The 18,224-nt window shown below is 42.2% G+C and overlaps 1 protein-coding gene across 12 annotated transcripts in view; it reads right to left on the bottom strand.

Moving 5' to 3' along the window:
- CEP70 (centrosomal protein 70) overlaps positions 1-18,199 on the bottom strand; it is a 126,742-nt gene extending 108,543 nt beyond the window's left edge. For 8 of the 12 annotated variants that reach the window (XM_059391017.1, XM_059391007.1, XM_059391015.1 and 5 more), the window contains exons 1-2: positions 6,634-6,782; positions 4,641-4,743 (exon numbers count right to left, since the gene is read on the bottom strand). The gene's annotated coding sequence lies outside the window, so the exon portion shown is untranslated. Of the gene's footprint in view, positions 1-4,640; positions 4,744-6,633; positions 6,786-18,122 lie in introns of those variants that run through there. The other 4 variants (XM_059391018.1, XM_059391013.1, XM_059391016.1 and 1 more) reach the window with 4 other exon arrangements.
- Positions 18,200-18,224: the final 25 nt, after the last annotated feature.

The following is an 18,224-nucleotide window of genomic DNA, read 5'->3' on the forward strand; positions in this document are numbered from 1 at the left end:
GGAGAAGAGAAATCATAAAGATCAGAGCAGAAATCAATGAAATAGAAACCAAAAAAACAATAGAACAAATCAACGAAACTAGGAGCTGGTTCTTTGAAAGAATTAATAAAATTGATAAACCCCTGGCCCGACTTATCAAAAAGAAAAGAGAAAGGACCCAAATAAATAAAATCATGAATGAAAGAGGAGAGATCACAACTAACACCAAAGAAATACAAACTATTATAAGAACATACTATGAGCAACTCTACGGCAATAAATTTGACAATCTGGAAGAAATGGATGCATTCCTAGAAACATATAAACTACCACAACTGAGCCAGGAAGAAATAGAAAGCCTGAACAGACCCATAACCAGTAAGGAGATTGAAACAGTCATTAAAAATCTCCAAACAAACAAAAGCCCAGGGCCAGACGGCTTCCCGGGGGAATTCTACCAAACATTTAAAGAAGAACTAATTCCTATTCTCCTGAAACTGTTCCAAAAAATAGAAATGGAAGGAAAACTTCCAAACTCATTTTATGAGGCCAGCATCACCTTGATCCCAAAACCAGACAAGGATCCCATCAAAAAAGAGAGCTATAGACCAATATCCTTGATGAACACAGATGCGAAAATTCTCGCCAAAATACTAGCCAATAGGATTCAACAGAACATTAAAAGGATTATTCACCACGACGAAGTGGGATTTATTCCAGGGCTGCAAGGTTGGTTCAACATCCGCAGTCAATGTGATTTTACAACACATCAATAAAAGAACGAACAAGAACCATATGATACTCTCAATAGATGCTGAAAAAGCATTTGACAAAGTACAGCATCCCTTCCTGATCAAAACTCTTCAAAGTGTAGGGATAGAGGGCACATACCTCAATATCATCAAAGCCATCTATGAAAAACCCACCGCAAATATCATTCTCAATGGAGAAAAACTGAAAGCTTTTCCGCTAAGGTCAGGAACACGGCAGGGATGTCCATTATCACCACTGCTATTCAACATAGTACTAGAGGTCCTAGCCTCAGCAATCAAACAACAAAAGGAAATTAAAGGCATCCAAATCGGCAAAGAAGTCAAACTATCGCTCTTTGCAGATGATATGATACTATATGTGGAAAACCCAAAAGACTCCACTCCAAAACTGCTCAAACTTGTACAGGAATTCAGTAAAGTGTCAGGATATAAAATCAATGCACAGAAATCAGTTGCATTTCTCTACACCAACAGCAAGACAGAAGAAAGAGAAATTAATGAGTCAATGCATTTAAAATTGCACCCCAAACCATAGGATACCTAGGAATAAACCTAACCAAAGAGGCACAGAATCTATACTCAGAAAACTATAAAGTACTCATGAAAGAAACTGAGGAAGACACAAAGAAATGGAAAAATGTTCCATGCTCCTGGATTGGAAGAACAAATATTGTGAAAATGTCTATGCTACCTAAAGCAATCTACACATTTAATGCAATTCCTATCAAAGTACCATCCATCTTTTTCAAAGAAATGGAACAAATAATTCTAAAATTTATATGGAACCAGAAAAGACCTCGAATAGCCAAAGGGATATTGAAAAAGAAAGCCAAAGTTGGTGGCATCACAATTCCGGACTTCAAGCTCTATTACAAAGCTGTCATCATCAAGACAGCATGGTACTGGCACAAAAACAGACACATAGATCAATGGAACAGAATAGAGAGCCCAGAAATAGACCCTCAACTCTATGGTCAACTCATCTTCGACAAAGCAGGAAAGAATGTCCAATGGAAAAAAGACAGCCTCTTCAATAAATGGTGCTGGGAAAATTGGACAGCCACATGCAGAAAAATGAAATTGGACCATTTCCTTATACCACACATGAAAGCAGACTCAAAATGGATGAAGGACCTCAATGTGCAAAAGGAATCCATCAAAATCCTTGAGGAGAACACAGGCAGCAACCTCTTCGACCTCAGCCACAGCAACGTCTTCCTAGGAACATCACCAAAGGCAAGGGAAGCAAGGGCAAAAATGAACTATTGGGATTTCATCAAGATCAAAAGCTTTTGCACAGCAAAGGAAACAGTTAACAAAATCAAAAGACAACTGACAGAATGGGAGAAGATATTTGCAAAGGACATATCAGATAAAGGACTAGTGTCCAGAATCTATAAAGAACTTAGCAAACTCAACACCCAAAGAACAAATAATCCAATCAAGAAATGGGCAGAGGACATGAACAGACATTTCTGCAAAGAAGACATCCAGATGGCCAACAGACACATGAAAAAGTGCTCCATATCACTCGGCATCAGGAAAATACAAATCAAAACCACAATGAGATATCACCACACGCCAGTCAGAATGGCTAAAATCAACAAGTCAGGAAATGACAGATGCTGGCGAGGATGCGGAGAAAGGGGAACCCTCCTACACTGTTGGTGGGAATGCAAGCTGGTGCAGCCACTCTGGAAAACAGCATGGACGTTCCTCAAAATGTTGAAAATAGAACTGCCCTATGACCCAGCAACTGCACTACTGGGTATTTACCCTAAAGATACAAACGTAGTGATCCAAAGGGGCACGTGCACCCGAATGTTTATAGCAGCAATGTCCACAATAGCCAAACTATGGAAAGAACCTAGATGTCCATCAACAGATGAATGGATCAAGAAGATGTGGTATATATACACAATGGAATACTATGCAGCCATCAAAAGAAATGAAATCTTGCCATTTGCGACAACATGGATAGAACTAGAGCGTATCGTGCTTAGCGAAATAAGTCAAGCAGAGAAAGACAACTATCATATAATCTCCCTGATATGAGGAAGTGGTGATGCAACAGGGGGCTTAAGTGGGTAGAAGAAGAATCAATGAAACAAGATGGAATTGGGAGGGAGACAAACCATAAGTGACTCTTAATCTCACAAAACAAACTGAGGGTTGCTGGGGGGAGGGGGGTTGGGAGAAGGGGGTGGGATTATGGACATTGGGGAGGGTATGTGCTTTGGTGAGTGCTGTGAAGTGTGTAAACCTAGTGATTCACAGACCTGTACCCCTGGGGATAAAAATATATGTTTATAAAAAATAAAAAATTTAAAAAATAAAAAAATAAAAAATAAGGAACTAATTCATTATCTTGAAAATTGGTAAATAAATGGAAAGAATCAAGCATTTATGCTGCCTTTCCTAAAGGAATCATATAGCTGTGTATCCAGATGCCATATAAGGGACTAGTATGCCAATTAATAAGAAAAAAAAACAGGATAGAAAATACCACTGTTTTGCAACCTTAAATGAATAGATATAGGTATGAAGTTTCAAGAGTTGCTGAGATCACAAAGAGAGGCACAGGCACCTCCAATGGACTTGACAAACACTGCTTAGAGAATTGCCAAAGGACTTGAATCTGAGTCTGATCCAGTCCTGGATCCAGCTATAAGTGTGCAGGAATTATCCAGGGCAGAACATACTGAATTGTATATGAATTTATAATCAGCAAAATCCAGTCTACAGTATATATAGGTCAAACCCAGATTCTAGATCTGATAAATTATAAGGGAAAAGGAGGAACAGAGAGAAAAACCTACAGATTTTTAAAAATACATTTATTTATTTATCAGAGAGAGCCTCAAGTAGAATCCAGGCTGAGTATGGAGCCGAACGCGGGCCTCAATTTCGTGACCCTGAGATCATGACCTGAGTCGAAACCAAGAGCCAGATGCTCAACTAACTGTGTCACCCAGGCACCCTGCAAACCTACAGATATTTTAAAGAGTTTTTAAGGGGCAACTGTGTAGCCCAGTGGGTTTAGTGTCTGACTCGTGATTTTAGCTCAGGTCATAATCTCAGGGTCATGAGATGGAGCCCTGTATGAGGCTCCACACTCAGTGGGGAGTCTGCTTAAGATTCTTTCCCTTTCCCTCCCTCTCTGCCCCTCTCCCTGCTTGTTCTAAAATAATTTTTTTTTAAAGTTCTTAAGTAATTTTTAACTGGTAAGGCTACACTATAGTGTCTAGAAATATACATTTATGGAAAAAAACTCAAGCATAAGAAAATAAGTACTATAGAAATCTGAAGAATGGCTACTAATGGGAGTACAGAAGTAACTGAGACTGGCACTGAGCAATGGAGGGGCTCTGGCATGGTGAGCACGATTCTACACCCTGATCTGAGGGGTATCATCTTATTTTAATAATTTATTAATACCAAAAACACTAACCAAAAGAAAGCTGGTATAGCTCTGTAGCCAGGCTGCCTGGATTTGAACTGTGGATTCTGCCACACAGCCAGGAAATTACTAATGACTCTACGCCTTGATCTCACTATCATAAAATGAGGAGAGTAAAAAATACGTAGCTCATAGGGGTGTTATGGAAATTAGGAGTTAATATAGAAAGAAAATAAAACAGTGCCTGACTCATAGCTGACAGAGCTGGTGATCAGAGTTGGTGACCACCAGCTACCTGAATTAGTGTAGTTACTTAATCTCTCTGGGCTCCAGTTTCCTCAGCTGAGTTTAAAATATCTACCTAATTCAATTATCAAGAGATCAGAAGGAAATATATACAATGTATCTATTACAGTATTCAACAAATAACAGGTCTTTTTCTAGGCCTCCCAACATCCAGAGAGAATTATCAGTCACATTAGACATACCTCAGTCATAGCACATTCCTCTTGCACTTTTCACCTAGTCATTCAAGTTGATCTCAATGAAATGATCACCCAGTGAGTCTTATGTCTGAAACTGGATCTTCATCTAGATTTCAAAAGATAAACCAAAAATCTTAAAGTGTTCAACTTCTAGTGAAAATGGTCTTGTGTTATTCCCAGAGCAGGCATCTATGGCACTGGTAACCACTGAACTGAAGTGGAACAGCTGAAGTAACCACTGATGGACTCAACACTCATCATCTTGTGTTTTCTTCCTTCTCTTCATTCCTCTCCCTGCTTTTTGAAACATTTAGCTGGGAGTCCAAATCTATCATAAACTATTATCTGCAAGAACAGATAATTCTGACCACAAAGGTAGATTATTCTCATTTGCAAGGGTACTAAAATGAAACGCTCTCACACAAATACCACTAAACACAAACGGCAAAGGCAGGAATAAAAACTATCTTCTCAATTCCACCTGTGACTAAATAAATAATTGTTTTAAAAAGTTCTTAAGTAATTTTTAATTCCTTTCCAGAAGTCCATGTTGTGAAATTAATGTGCTGATAGTATGCACCAGCCTTTCCCCCTACTATAAGCTGTGACAGGACACAGATCTGGAACTGAGTCACAGGTAAAGACCAAATGTTTTCCAAGGCCAAAGAAGACGCTATACCTTTAATCAGTGCCACAACACACCTAAAGTAAGACTGTGGGAATAGGGGTTGCAGGAGACAAGTTGTTTGCACATAACATAAAAAGCCAAATGCAGAGAGAGGTAAAGCATGTTGTATCTTCTGGCACTGTCCAGGTTTTCCAAGAGTCCTCTGGTAACTTCCCCTTCACAGGTCTGAAGCCCAGTTAACAAGCAGGATCCAATAAAATGTGTATTTTTCAACACTTTCTTGGGGAAAAGCTGGAGATAACAAACCATGGCATGTGGTGATTCTTTCTCCATGGAGACTCATCAAAATTTGTCATTAGCTATCTCAAAAGCATATATCTCACATTACTGCAATAAATGGAACACGCAATGCTTTCAAAGTCTCTACTGTCAATTAAATACGAAAGCTCTACTCCCAAAACAGAGGAGCATGCTGCTCAATTTTCTTATTAGTGAATCTACTGAAAATAAGGAAATGGGAGTTGGGATTGGATGTCATCTCCACCCAGTAACTGGGCCCCAGGAGAGGGTACACAAAGGGCCAGAGCCGCCTCTCCCCGTTTGAGGGAGAAGCTGCGGGCCAAGCCCCAGTTAGCCACCTGTTCAAGGTGTGGCGGGGCAGGCAGGAGTCCACCTGGCAATAAAGAAAGTAAAAACAGAGGACTGGAACCAACGCAGGTGATGCCTGCACAATGCTTAATATTATTATGATTAGAAGATAAATGGTAGCAGAAACCCTTCCTGTGCGGTCTCTAGGGGCCGGATCCCAGCCTTCTGACATTCCCACCTCACAGACTCAGACTCCGCCGAAAGCCAGCCGTCCTCCGAGCCTGGAATGAGCCTCATGAGTAGTTGGAAGGGCAACTCGCCTACTCCCCCGGGTACCCACCCTTTCGCTCCGAGTCTCCTCTAGACAGCAAACTTCTCAGACACCCTAACCCTGAAAAGCGAAGCGGGTCCGTTCTGGTCGGCTCTTGCACACGGAGGACTCGCCTAGGACTCGGCCTCAGTGCGGTCTGCGCCGGCTGTTATCCTAAGCCTCACACGACTGCCTCTTCAACCTTCTCAACCAGCCCTCAGCGCAAGAATTACCAGCTGTGTGCTGCGAATGAAGAAACGGAGGCGCTGTGGCCTGCGGTGAGCAGCCCGAGGTGCCCAAGGCCAGGCAGTCACGACTCCAGCCGGGTTAGTCAGGGACCGCCACCCTTACACTAGGATTATAACTGACGCGCTCCCTGGGCGCCCGACAAGAGTCGGTGTGACCATTCTCCCAGACCGGCCCGGGCCGGTCCCCGGGATGCGCGGGGGAGGGACACCGACGCCACTCACCTTCCTCCGCCGCGGCCTTCCCCAGCAGCACGCCCGGCCCGGCCCGGCCCAACTCAGCCCTCTCTGGCTCCGCCCCCGCGACCGTTACCGCGCCGCGGGAGGCCGGCCAATCGAGCTGGAGCGCGGCGAGAAGCCCCACCTCCGCTCCGCCTCAGAGCGCGGGCCCTGTTTCTTCCCACAGCCCGGGGAAATGGGGGGGCGGGGCGGAAGTGTCTAGGTCGGCCCCGCGTCGAGTTGCCCTCGCTCTTGGGGGCGGGACTTACAGTCACTCAGAGGAGAGTGCGCCGAGCTTACGGTCTGCGCCTGCGCACTGCCGTCGCACTGACAACAAGCCGTGCTTTTGCAGGCGCTGTTAGCAGACACCTGGAAACTCATTTGCCCGGACCACAGAAATACATAATTGAGGCCGTTGGTGGAAATGAGGCCCCGACAACGTAACCAACGCGTTCTGCCCTCCACACACATTCAAGCTGTGACTGTGAGCCTTTGTACAGGACTAGTCAGCTTGTTTTCTAAGTTCCAGACCTTGCTGATCGCGGCAGCACCTAGCATTTGGAGGACCCCAGTATGTGTTCATTAATGACATTTTACCCTTACGTTCAGCATTTTCAAATCTCCACGAAGTGTCCGGCCCTACATGAGGCTCCAGGAATGCAGAGGTGGCTGACTGGAAATGCTCAGTCTAGGTAGGGACTGAATATACGCTCTGAAATTAAGATACAATGTGATAGGCATAATCAAAGAAGTTCGCGCAGGGTACAGAAGGAAAAGAGAAGAATTACCTAAATGGGTCACTTTAGTCTTCCTAAACCTGTGAGTCTCAACCCTGACTGCATATTAGAATCACCCCAGGAGCTGTGAAAATTTGGTAATCAATCCCCAGACTACTTAAATCAGAATCTCCAGGGTAGGCCTCAGGTGTTAATAGTTTGTCAATAACGTCTCCTCCCCATCCTCCCCTCCCCAGGTGATTCTAATTGCCTCCAAGCTCAAGAACTGCAAATTTAGAGAAATACTTGAATGATTCTGAATGGTAGGAGTTCCCCAGCAACACAGGGAGGAAAGATAATTATAGAGAACTTCTTGAGCAAATTAAATAGTTTCAAAGCACATTATTATAATGCCTAAATCACAAGTAATCAGTAAACCTTATTATTTTTTGTCATTAAACCTGGGCCCCTTTGGTATGACTCATATATGCCCTCCCCTAAAACCTAACTCCAAAAGCCTTTACAAATATAATGGAACCTACTGAGGGCTCCCTGATGAAACTGAGTACTATGTTGCATCCCTGGAAAGGCAGAATGGGAAGGCTTTAGGAGGTGTGCTAAAGACCTGGGACTTTATCCAGGGGGGTAATGGGAAACCATAGACAAGTTTTCAAAGGAAGTAATAAAATGGGAATATTTCTTGTTGGGGTGACTTCAAGCCTAATTTTAATGCATCTTGACAATACAGATAAAAACTGTAAAAACATCTCCACCATGTACAAATATGATCATTGCTTTTTCCCCCTCACAAAAAGAAGTCACCTCAATATTTTATTTCTCAGATTAATAAAGTCAGAAACTACAAATAGGGTCCCTGCCCACCATTTTCAAAAACTCATAAGGGGTTAAGTGATCAAAAAATTCCTAGCAGAAAATACAACTTCCACACACCTGAAGAGAAGTCTCATTGGCCCACTATTGTTCTTGCATCTTACAGCCACATAGTGTCGCTGTTGGACGACCCGTATTTTCCAGATCTGTGGTGGTGCAGGTCCCATAAGGGCTGACGATCTCCAACAGAGGGCATCAATCATTCCGGGTCTCACAAGAAATCTTAGGGTCACAGCTTTTAGGGTAAATACTTTCAGGCCCATATTTGGCTTTCTTCCCAGGCAGCTGGGGCCACTGTGAGTTTGATCTCTGTGTCTGCGCCATGCAAAGATGTTCTCAACGCTGCCCCCAATCCCTTTCCTTACCTAGCTATTCACACTAGCAGTAGTTTATATTTAAACAGACTTTCATTTTCTTTTTTTATTTAAGGTTTTTTTTTTAATTTATTTATTTCATAGAGAGAGAGGGGGATCACAAGTAGGTAGAGCAGCAATCAGAGGGAGAGGGAGAAGCAGACTCCCCCAACAAGGATCCTGATGCAGGGCTCAATGCCAGGACCCTGGGATCATGACCTGAGCTGAAGGCAGAAGCTTAACCAACTGAACCATTCAGATGCCCCAGTAGATTTTCATTTTCAACCCTAGAAACACAGAGTCCAACTGCTTGCCTTTTCCAAGACAATAGGGTGACTTGCCCACTCTTCTGATTATAGCTGCACTAATTGAGCCAGAAAGTCAAATATCACGTGTCAGTTGGAACCATTTTGGCTGCAAATAGAAAACCTGATTCAAACTGTCTTCTCAAATGTCTTCTTAAGCAATAAGTAAATTTATTATCTCACACAACAGGAAGTCCACAGGCAAAACACTTTTAGGTTGGTGAATTCAATGGCTCAACAAGTTATCAAGGACCTCATCTATTAGTCTCTCTGCTCTCCTACAAACATGGTAGGTTTCAAATTCATACTAAAGTGATTTTCCAGAGGTCTACCAGGAGCAATCAGGACCACATACTTTCTTTTCCATCTACAATCTTTCCTTCTGTTTTTGGTTTTTTTTGTGGGGTTTTTTTTGTTGTTGTTGTTGGGTTTTTCTGACCAATTAGGTCACATAGGCACATACTCTGCCTCCCAATCAGTAACTGACTAGCAAATGTAAAGAAGACTTAACCTTGAGTTCCAGAAGGGAAAAGAGGTTACCATAATTGGAATTGGCAATGGGGTGGGTGCTCCTTGAATCACATAAGTTGCAAGGGAGAGATATGGCTACTTGAGTAAAGCTAAGGGCCAAGAGGACCATGGATGTTAGATGTAGGATCACCAGTATTCTTTACAGTGTTCAAAGCACAGGAAGGCTGATTATCTTCTATTTCCTAAGAAGAGAGCCTCCTCCTCATCACTCCTGGATTTTGTGTATATCAAGTGGAGGGGAGGAAGTTCTATAGTACTCTACAGTCCTCCAAAGGAATTCCATTCTCATGGACCATCAAGGCCTTTCCAGCCCCTCTCTTTGCTAGAGAAGTAAAAGACTGTACACAAGTTCAGTCTTTGACTCAGCACACTGCTGCATGGGTCTTGAGTTTTCTTTTCCTTTCTTTTTTTAAATTTTATTTTTAATTAATCTCTATACCCAGTGTGGGGCTCAAACTCACAACCCCAAGATTCAGAGTCACATGCTCCACTGACTGAGCCAGCCAGGAACCCAGAGTTTTCTATGGGTCTTCAATGACTCACCAGGGTGCCAATGGTTCTAAACACTCATTTAACATTCATTTACAAAAATGTATTAAGTACCTGTTACCTAAGTTCCAGGGATCAAACTAAATACTGTGTATAAACACAGTATACTCACAGTGGTGAGTAAACCAGATGAGATTCCTGCCCTCACAGTGGTTGTGAAAAAAACCACAAATAAGCATTAATTATGATAAGTGCTATGAAGAGAAGGAAGAGAACAGGGGCACATGGAGGAGGCTCTCTCAGGTAGTGGCATTTAAGCTGAGATCCAAAGCCTGTCTTCATTTCAGTTTACTGCTTTCCTCTGTGCTTTGTCTTCCCAGTATAAATTACAGCCTTTCCTAGCAATTACAACAGATCTTTTCATTTCTAAACTTCTAAACTAATTCTCAAATTTTCTCCTAGGCATAGACCTATCAAGTTTTTCCTCATAACGAGGAGTATACCAAACTCAAATGGCATTTGGTGATAAATTCTTGAAGATTCTTCAACTCACAAGTCTTTTAGACTTAGAATCCTTAATTAATCCTTAATTACATTAATAACCCTTGTGTCTGCCTCCCATCTGAGAATCTGAACTCTGGGGATATGGATCATATCTTACTTTTTCCAGGACCGAGCATTATCCCCAGCACATAGGTGTGCAATACAGTGTGGAGTGGCCCTGCTAATTTTGGGTCAGATTTAGACAGAGGCATTCACCTTCAGTAGCCATTTTCCAGTATAAACAAGCACAGGCAAATAGCTCAAACAAATAGATTGATAACATAGGGCGCCTTGGTGGCTCAGCTGGTTAAGCCGCTGCCTTCAGCTCAGGTCATTGTCCCAGGATTCTGGGATTAAGCCCCACGTCTTGGGCTCCCTGCTCAGTGGGGAATCTCCTCTCCTCCCCTCAACTCATGCTCTCTCTCAAATAAATAAATAAATAAATCTTAAAAAATAGATTAATAACAAATGTTCAAGAATCAATACAGATTAACAACAGCTATATTAATTGGACCTTTAAAATGTGTCAATCTCAGGCTACACACTTTTTTCTAACTTCTTGACTCTTCAGAACAACCTTAACGTAAGTACTGTTATTATCTTCATTCTACAAATGATCAAATTAGAAAACAGAAATTAAAAAAAAAATGTGTGCCTGGGTGGTTCAGTCAGTTAAGCATCTGCCTTCAGTTCAGGTCATGATCTCAAGTTCCTGGGATAGAGTTTTGCATCAGCTCTCTGCTCAGCAGGGAGTCTGCTTCTCCCTTTCCTGTGCTTGCTCTCTTTTTCAAAAATAAACTAAGGGGCACCTGGGTGACTTAGTGGGTTAAAGCTTCTGTCTTCAGCTCAGGTCATGATCTCAGGGTCCTGGGATCGAGCCCTACATTGGGCTCTCTGCTCAGCAGGGGGCCTGCTTCCTCCTCTCTCTCTCTCTCTGCCTGCCTCTCTGCCTACTTGTGATCTCTGTCTGTCAAATAAATAAGTAAAATCTTTAATATTAATTAATTAGTAAGTTAATTAATTTAAAATCTAAAAAAAAAAAAAGAAAAAAAAAAGACTTGCTAAGATCACACAGCCAGTATGTGGCAGAGCCAGGATCTGAAACAAGCACTCAGGCTCCAAAGCCTACTTCGTTAACCATCTGATCATATCACTTCTCTTGATGAGCAACTGCTCTACCATAAGATTGGTATAGGCATTTATTCCAATTTGCAGTTATTTCATCTGTCTGTGTATTAGTCATCTACTGATACATAACAAATTATTCCTAAAATTGGAACATTTAACATCTTGACATGTCCGTGGATCAGTAATACAGGACTGGCTTAGCTGGATGGTCTGGACAGAACCCTTCATGAGGTTGCAGTCAACCTGTTTAGCCACAGTCAGTCATTTCAGGGTTCAACTGGGGCTGACGGATTCACTTCCAAACTCATTCAAGTGGTTATTGGCAGGGCTCAGTTTGTTCCTTAGCAGCAGGCCTCTCTACAGGCTGCCTGAGTAGCACCCACAACATGATAGCTTCCCACAGAGGAAGTGATCCAAGAAAAGGTGTGAGGGCCTAAGAAATAAGCAGAAGTCTTTTTTAGAACCTCCTCTGGGTAGTGACATCTCATCACTTCTGCTATATGATATTAATCACACAGACCAACTATGGTAAAATATAATAGAGGACTACACAAGGATGTTGATACCAGGAAGTAAGGATGCTTGGGAGCCATTTTGTAAGCAACTAATCAGTCTGCTTGCTCATTTTTTGTGCCTCCTCCACTAGAATGTAAACTTCATGAGTGGGGAAAAACATCAGTGATGTTCATTGTAATATTCTCTCCACAGGACTTGCCATAGAACAGATGGTCAATAAATACTGAATAAATGTAATGATGATAATGATATGAATTCCAAAGAATGAGCTCCCTACAACAATCCTGTCTTACTCTCACACAGATTTCCAGTTGCCTTTCATGGCAGCATTCAAATATTTGTTTATTTAAGACTTCATTTTTAAGTAATCTCTACACCCAACATGCAGCTCGAACTCACAACCCTGACATCAAGAGTTGCATGCTCCACTGACTGAGCCAGCCAGACACAGCTCAAATAATTTTTTTAAAGCAAGCCTCTAGGGGCACCTGGGTGGCTCAGTGGGTTGGGCTTCTGCCTTTGGCTCAGGTCATGATCTCAGGGTCCTGGGATCGAGTCCTGCATCAGGTTCTCTGCTCAGTGGGGAGCCTGCTTTCCCCTCCCTCTCTGCCTGCCTCTATGCCTACTTGTGATCTCTGTCAAATAAATATAAAAAATAAATAAAAGCAAGATTCTATTATGCCCAAGAACCTTTATTCATAATTTCTTTTTTTGCTAAAGAAACCCATAATTTTTATTTCACTGTCAGTTTTTCAGGAAGTGAATTCTCAAAGGAGATGAAAAAAATTTTTGAGCTGGACCCAAAGCTATGGGGGGTACAAATTTAGAGAGGAGTGTTAACCATTAGTAAATGCCTACTCAGCACAATTAGGAGGGCTGGCAGAGCTAGGAGCAAGCTAGGGGAACTGAGTCCAAGATTATTGCATTGGATAGGACCCTGGAAGCATGTAAAAGTGATTCCAGGTGACTGGAATTCAGTGACTCCCCCTAGCTCCCAGATACAATTATTTCAAAATAAAGTTTTTTTAAAAAGCACCAGTAGACTGGGGCACGTGGATGGCTCAGTCAGTTAAGCAGCCGATTCTTGATTTTGGCTCAGGTAATGATCTCAGGGTCATGGGATCAAGCCCCAACTGGGGCTTTGCTCTCAGCAGGGAGTCTGCTTGAGGATTCTCTCTCTCCCTCTGCCACTTCCCCGACTCATGCTCTCTATCAGTCTCTAAAGTAAATAAATCTTTTTTAAAAATCACAAAGACCTACATTAAAAGAAGTTCTAAGTATGTACGTTAGAAAGAAGTGATCAAAGAAGACAAGTATGAGATGCAAGGGTTGTTGAGAAAAAATGATAAACATGCAGATAAATATAAACAAACATTGTATAATTCAGTATAACGATCACAAAGGCAAATGTGTGGGCTGGAAAAAGGACAGACTCAATGAAACTTGATTACACAGTGAAAGGGGCAGGCATTGGAGTTAGAGTATTCCAAAATACCTGTATTGTCTAAAAGGAGAAGCGGGGTGGTTAGGCTCTCTTAAGTGTGCAATGTAAAATTTTAAGGGTAGCCTCTCTATGTGGGCTGGAAAAAGGACAGACTCAAATGAAACTTGATTACACGGTGAAAGGGGCAGGCATTGGAGTTAGAGAATTCCAAGATACCTGTATTGTCTAAAAGGAGAAGCGGGGTGGTTAGGCTCTCTTAAGTGTGCAATGTAAAATTTTAAGGGTAGCCTCTCTAAGAACAGGAATAGAGTCAATGAATTCCAAACCAGGGGATGGAAAAAGTGGAATATGAAAACAAAAATTCAGGCTACTTTTAAGAATGAAAGAAAGGAGAACAAAAGGCAGATCAAAGGTGGGACAAATAACAAAAGGTAAGATAGTAGAGGCAAGCTAAATACAGTGGGATAGTGCAAAACACCTTTCTTCATTATTATTATTTTTTAAATTTATATCCCCTCCACCCATTTCTCCCCCCTCAACCTCTAATGATCACCAATCTCTAATGATCACCAATCTTTTGGTTTTGTTTTTAGATCCCACCCACATGAGACATATACAGTAATTGTCATTTTTTAGTTATTTCACTTAGAATAGTGTCCTTAAGCTCCATCCATGTTGTCACAAACAGCAGAATTTCCTTCTTTTTTATGGCTTAATAATAGTATTCATGTCTCTGTGTGTGTGTGAGAGAGAGAGAGAGAGAAACAGAGAGAGAGAAATATCTAAAAGTAAAATTGCTGGATATGGTAGTTTCATTTTTAATTTTTTTCTAGAGGGACAGGGTAGGGCAGAGGGAGATAAAGAATATCAAGCAGGCTCCATGCACAGCGAGGAGCCTGTGGCAGGCTCTATCTCACAACCCTGAGATCATAACCTGAGTCAAGATCAAGAGTAGGACACTTAATGGACTGAACCACCAGGGCACTCTTATTTTTACTATTTTTGAGGAACCTCCACACTGTTTTCCATAGTAGCAGCACCAAATTACATTCCTACCAACAGTGCACAAGTGTTGCCTTTTCTCCATATCCTTGCCAACACTTGTTATTTATTTTTGATAACAGCCATTCTAACAGGTATGAGCTATTCATGTATATAGTTTCTATATAACTATAGAAAATAGACTCAGAAAAAAACATCAAATTCATGTTCACACTGGCCTTGAAGGAAGACAAGCAAGTAATAGTGCTGGACTTGCAAATCCAATAGTGTTTTATCTGCAATGTTTTCTTCCATTGAAATTTTTCAATGAGCCAATATTTAATGATGGTCAGTTGATTCTAGGTAGCAGGAATATGGGTATTAATATCTATACTTTTCTATGTTTTTAAAATTTCTCTAAATAAACACAATACAAATTTTTACAAAGTCTTAACCAACTGGAACATGAGTCTGTACTGCCTTCCTTTGGCTCTTGGCTCTAATTAAGGGTGTATCTACAGTCCCCACGCTCCACATGACTTAAACCAAAGCCTACATTCTTCTAAAATTGTCAAGTTTCTCTTGTTTGATGTTCTGCAAAATCACCTTGTTTCACCGCTTCCCCACTTGCTGTGTTTGTGTAGGTAGAACCACAGCGTCCTCAGGCTGAGGGGAAGATGTCTAAGCAGCAGCAACCCAGCCAGCAGCAGGAGACTGTGGGTACTGGCTTTGGCTCTGACACACAATCCTCTGAGGCCAGAATTCTGAGCCCAGGGCTTGTTTCTAAAGCCCCGATTCTTCTTCCTTTAAACGTATTGCCTGCCAGTCATCAGGCTGAACCAATACTGGAAGGGCATGTGGAGAATTTTAAGTCTTGTTGTTATCAGACTATGTAACTTTTCCCTTTTATTTTAATCTCCATTCACATTCTTTAAAAAGTAAGTTCAGAAAACCCGTCAGTGCATTAACAATTCCTTTTTCAAAAGGAGGCAGAATGAAAGCACGGAGAATGGTGAATGAAAACATTTTGTTACTCTCTTAAACTATGCCACTGATGGTCTGGCTGGTTCAGTCAGTAGAGGATGTGACTCTTGATCTCAGAGTTCTAAGTTCAAGCCCCACGTTGGGTGTAGAGATTACTTAAAAGTAAAATCTTATAGGGGCACCTGGGTGGCTCAGTGGGTTAAAGCCTCTGCCTTCTGCTCAGGTCATGATCCCAGGGTCCTGGGATCAAGCCCCACATCGGGCTCTCTGCTTAGCTGGGAGCCTGCTTCCTCCTCTGTCTCTCTCTCTCTCTGCCTGTCTCTCTGTCTACCTGTGATCTCTGTCAAATAAATAAATAAAATCTTTAAATAAAAAAATTATTAAAAAAATAAATAAATAAAATAAAATCTTATAAAAAGTCGTCCATCAATCAATCAGTCACTGATGTCAAAGGGCAAACTGGTGAGAGGCAGTTTAAGAGGTTAAGAACAGCATTTAGGTACCCTGGGAAACAAGGAAATAATCTGCGAATGAGAATAAAGTCAAAAGCATGGGTCACCTGGCTGGCTCCATGAGGAAAGCATGTGACTCCTGATCTTGTGGTTGTGAGTTTGAGTTCCATATTGGGCACAGAGATAACCTTGAGGTGTGTGTGTGGGGGTGTCAAGTCAAAAGCAGGATCAGCTTGACTGAACACATTTTATACTCAAGTTCACTGTTTTGGGGCGCCTGGGTGGCTTAGAGGGTTAAGCCTCTGCCTTCGGCTCAGGTCATGATCTCAGGGTCCTGGGATCGAGCCCCGCATCAGGCTCTCTGCTCAGCGGTGAGCCTGCTTCCCCCCTCTCTCTCTGCCTGCCTCTCTGCCTACTTGTGATCTCTGTCTGTCAAATATACTCAAGTTCACTACCTTTCACAGTATTTTCTTCAGACTTTCTTTTCGTAACAGTTCTGTCTAGTAACAAGTGACTAATGCTACCATCAGTGTCCTGGTCCCCGGGAATGAGTAGGTGGAAAATGTAGCCCAAACTGGTATGTTCCTCAATTCAGGTATCCCAGGAATTATACCAAAGAGAAAACAGTGACACAGAACAAGGCACCTGAGGAATCAGATTGCACTGACTATTCTTGGTGCAAACATGAATGCACCTCAGTGCTCTGTGGGCAAAGGAGCTTCTCAGGCCTCTAAGGAAGGGCCCAGATATTTCTTCAAGCACATTTAACCATTTTGTCACCACAGGCCTTGTTAACATGACAGGTCTGGCTCTACATGCTGGCCCTGTAACTTCTGAAGGGCTTTAGGCCTCTGTAATGTAAGTACTGGGCTGTTGTGAAAAATACACACAATATATAAGGACATAGCAAACATCCAATAAATGACATCTTACTGGTCTTATAAAGGATATCCAGACGTCTGAAGTTTTACAAGAAAATCTGATCCTTCATTAAACGGTATCACTGAGCTGCTCCCCAACCAGGGTTTCCTGATGCTAGCCCAACTAAGAAACAACTTAGCATTGTTTCTTAGAAGAAATAAGGACTAGATAAAAGTAATTAGGAATATCATTCAGCTAACCTTATCCCATCACTGGAAATTTCCACTCTGGGGCCTTTTACCCTTTCCCCACTACCTCACTCTTTCAACAATTATTTATTGAAAACTCTGCTCAAGACACTGGTTTAGAAGAAAATACAAATATGAAAAGTCTTTGTTTTCCAGAAGCTTTCAGTACAGGGTGGCAAACAAAAAATCCGTGCTCACAAAGCAGAATCTGTATGATATAATTTGCTTAAGCATTCAGTCATTATTACTTTGCAGACTGATTAATAGGTTGTTTCTTTTTGTGTCTCTATCCCCCTTCTCTCACATACTTGCTCAGCATTTAGAAATGACTTCAACTCTACCAACCCTAAAGATAAAACGATCCTTTATATTAACCTCAAGCGGGAGGAAGAAATTACACAATAGAGCATGGATGCCTCCATGCCCCGCCAAACTTCTGGGCCATCAGAGTCCTCACCAGAATAAGAATACTGTCAAATGTCTGTATATTATTGTCCCCGGGGCCACTCACTGGCCTCCTCAAATGGTCCACTCAACAACTCTCCTCCCTCTCTGCTGGTTGCGAAAATGGATACCACGTGAAACTTACCCAGGCATGCTCTACATTCATTCCTTAAACAAGTATTTATCAGAGCCTACTATGAGCCTGCACTGTGAAGACGTGCGAGATACACGAGTGAAAGCCAAGCAGCCACAACCCCTGCCTTTCAAGAACCTCAGTCCACGACTAAGTTACCCATTAAGCAAAAATTACAGAAATAACTGCACACCCTGACAAGGGCTAAGGAGAATTCAAGGGTTCAGGGCCTGGATAATTTTCCTTAAAAAATTATATGTCCGGCAGCAAGCTCAACAACCAAGTGTTGGATAACTAAGGGAAGAGGCAGGGAGGAGCTCCCAGCAGAGGGAAGAGCATCTGCAGAGGCCCGTGGAGAGAAAAAGCTTGCATCATTCGAGAACTACATGGGGCCTCACGCGTGCTTTAAGGAGCCTGGGTCTTTACAGAAGTAACCAGAAAAGATTTCAAGGGGCGAACGCCATAATCAGATTTACCTGCCCAGTGGCTTCAGAGCAGACACAGGGTCTCTTTTTGCCACCAGTTTATCCCCAGCGTCCGGCCCCGCGCCTTCTATCAGCGGGTCCCACCAGCCAGGG

The sequence above is a fragment of the Mustela nigripes genome, chromosome 2 (assembly GCF_022355385.1).
Source record: "Mustela nigripes isolate SB6536 chromosome 2, MUSNIG.SB6536, whole genome shotgun sequence".
Taxonomy (NCBI): domain Eukaryota; kingdom Metazoa; phylum Chordata; class Mammalia; order Carnivora; family Mustelidae; genus Mustela; species Mustela nigripes.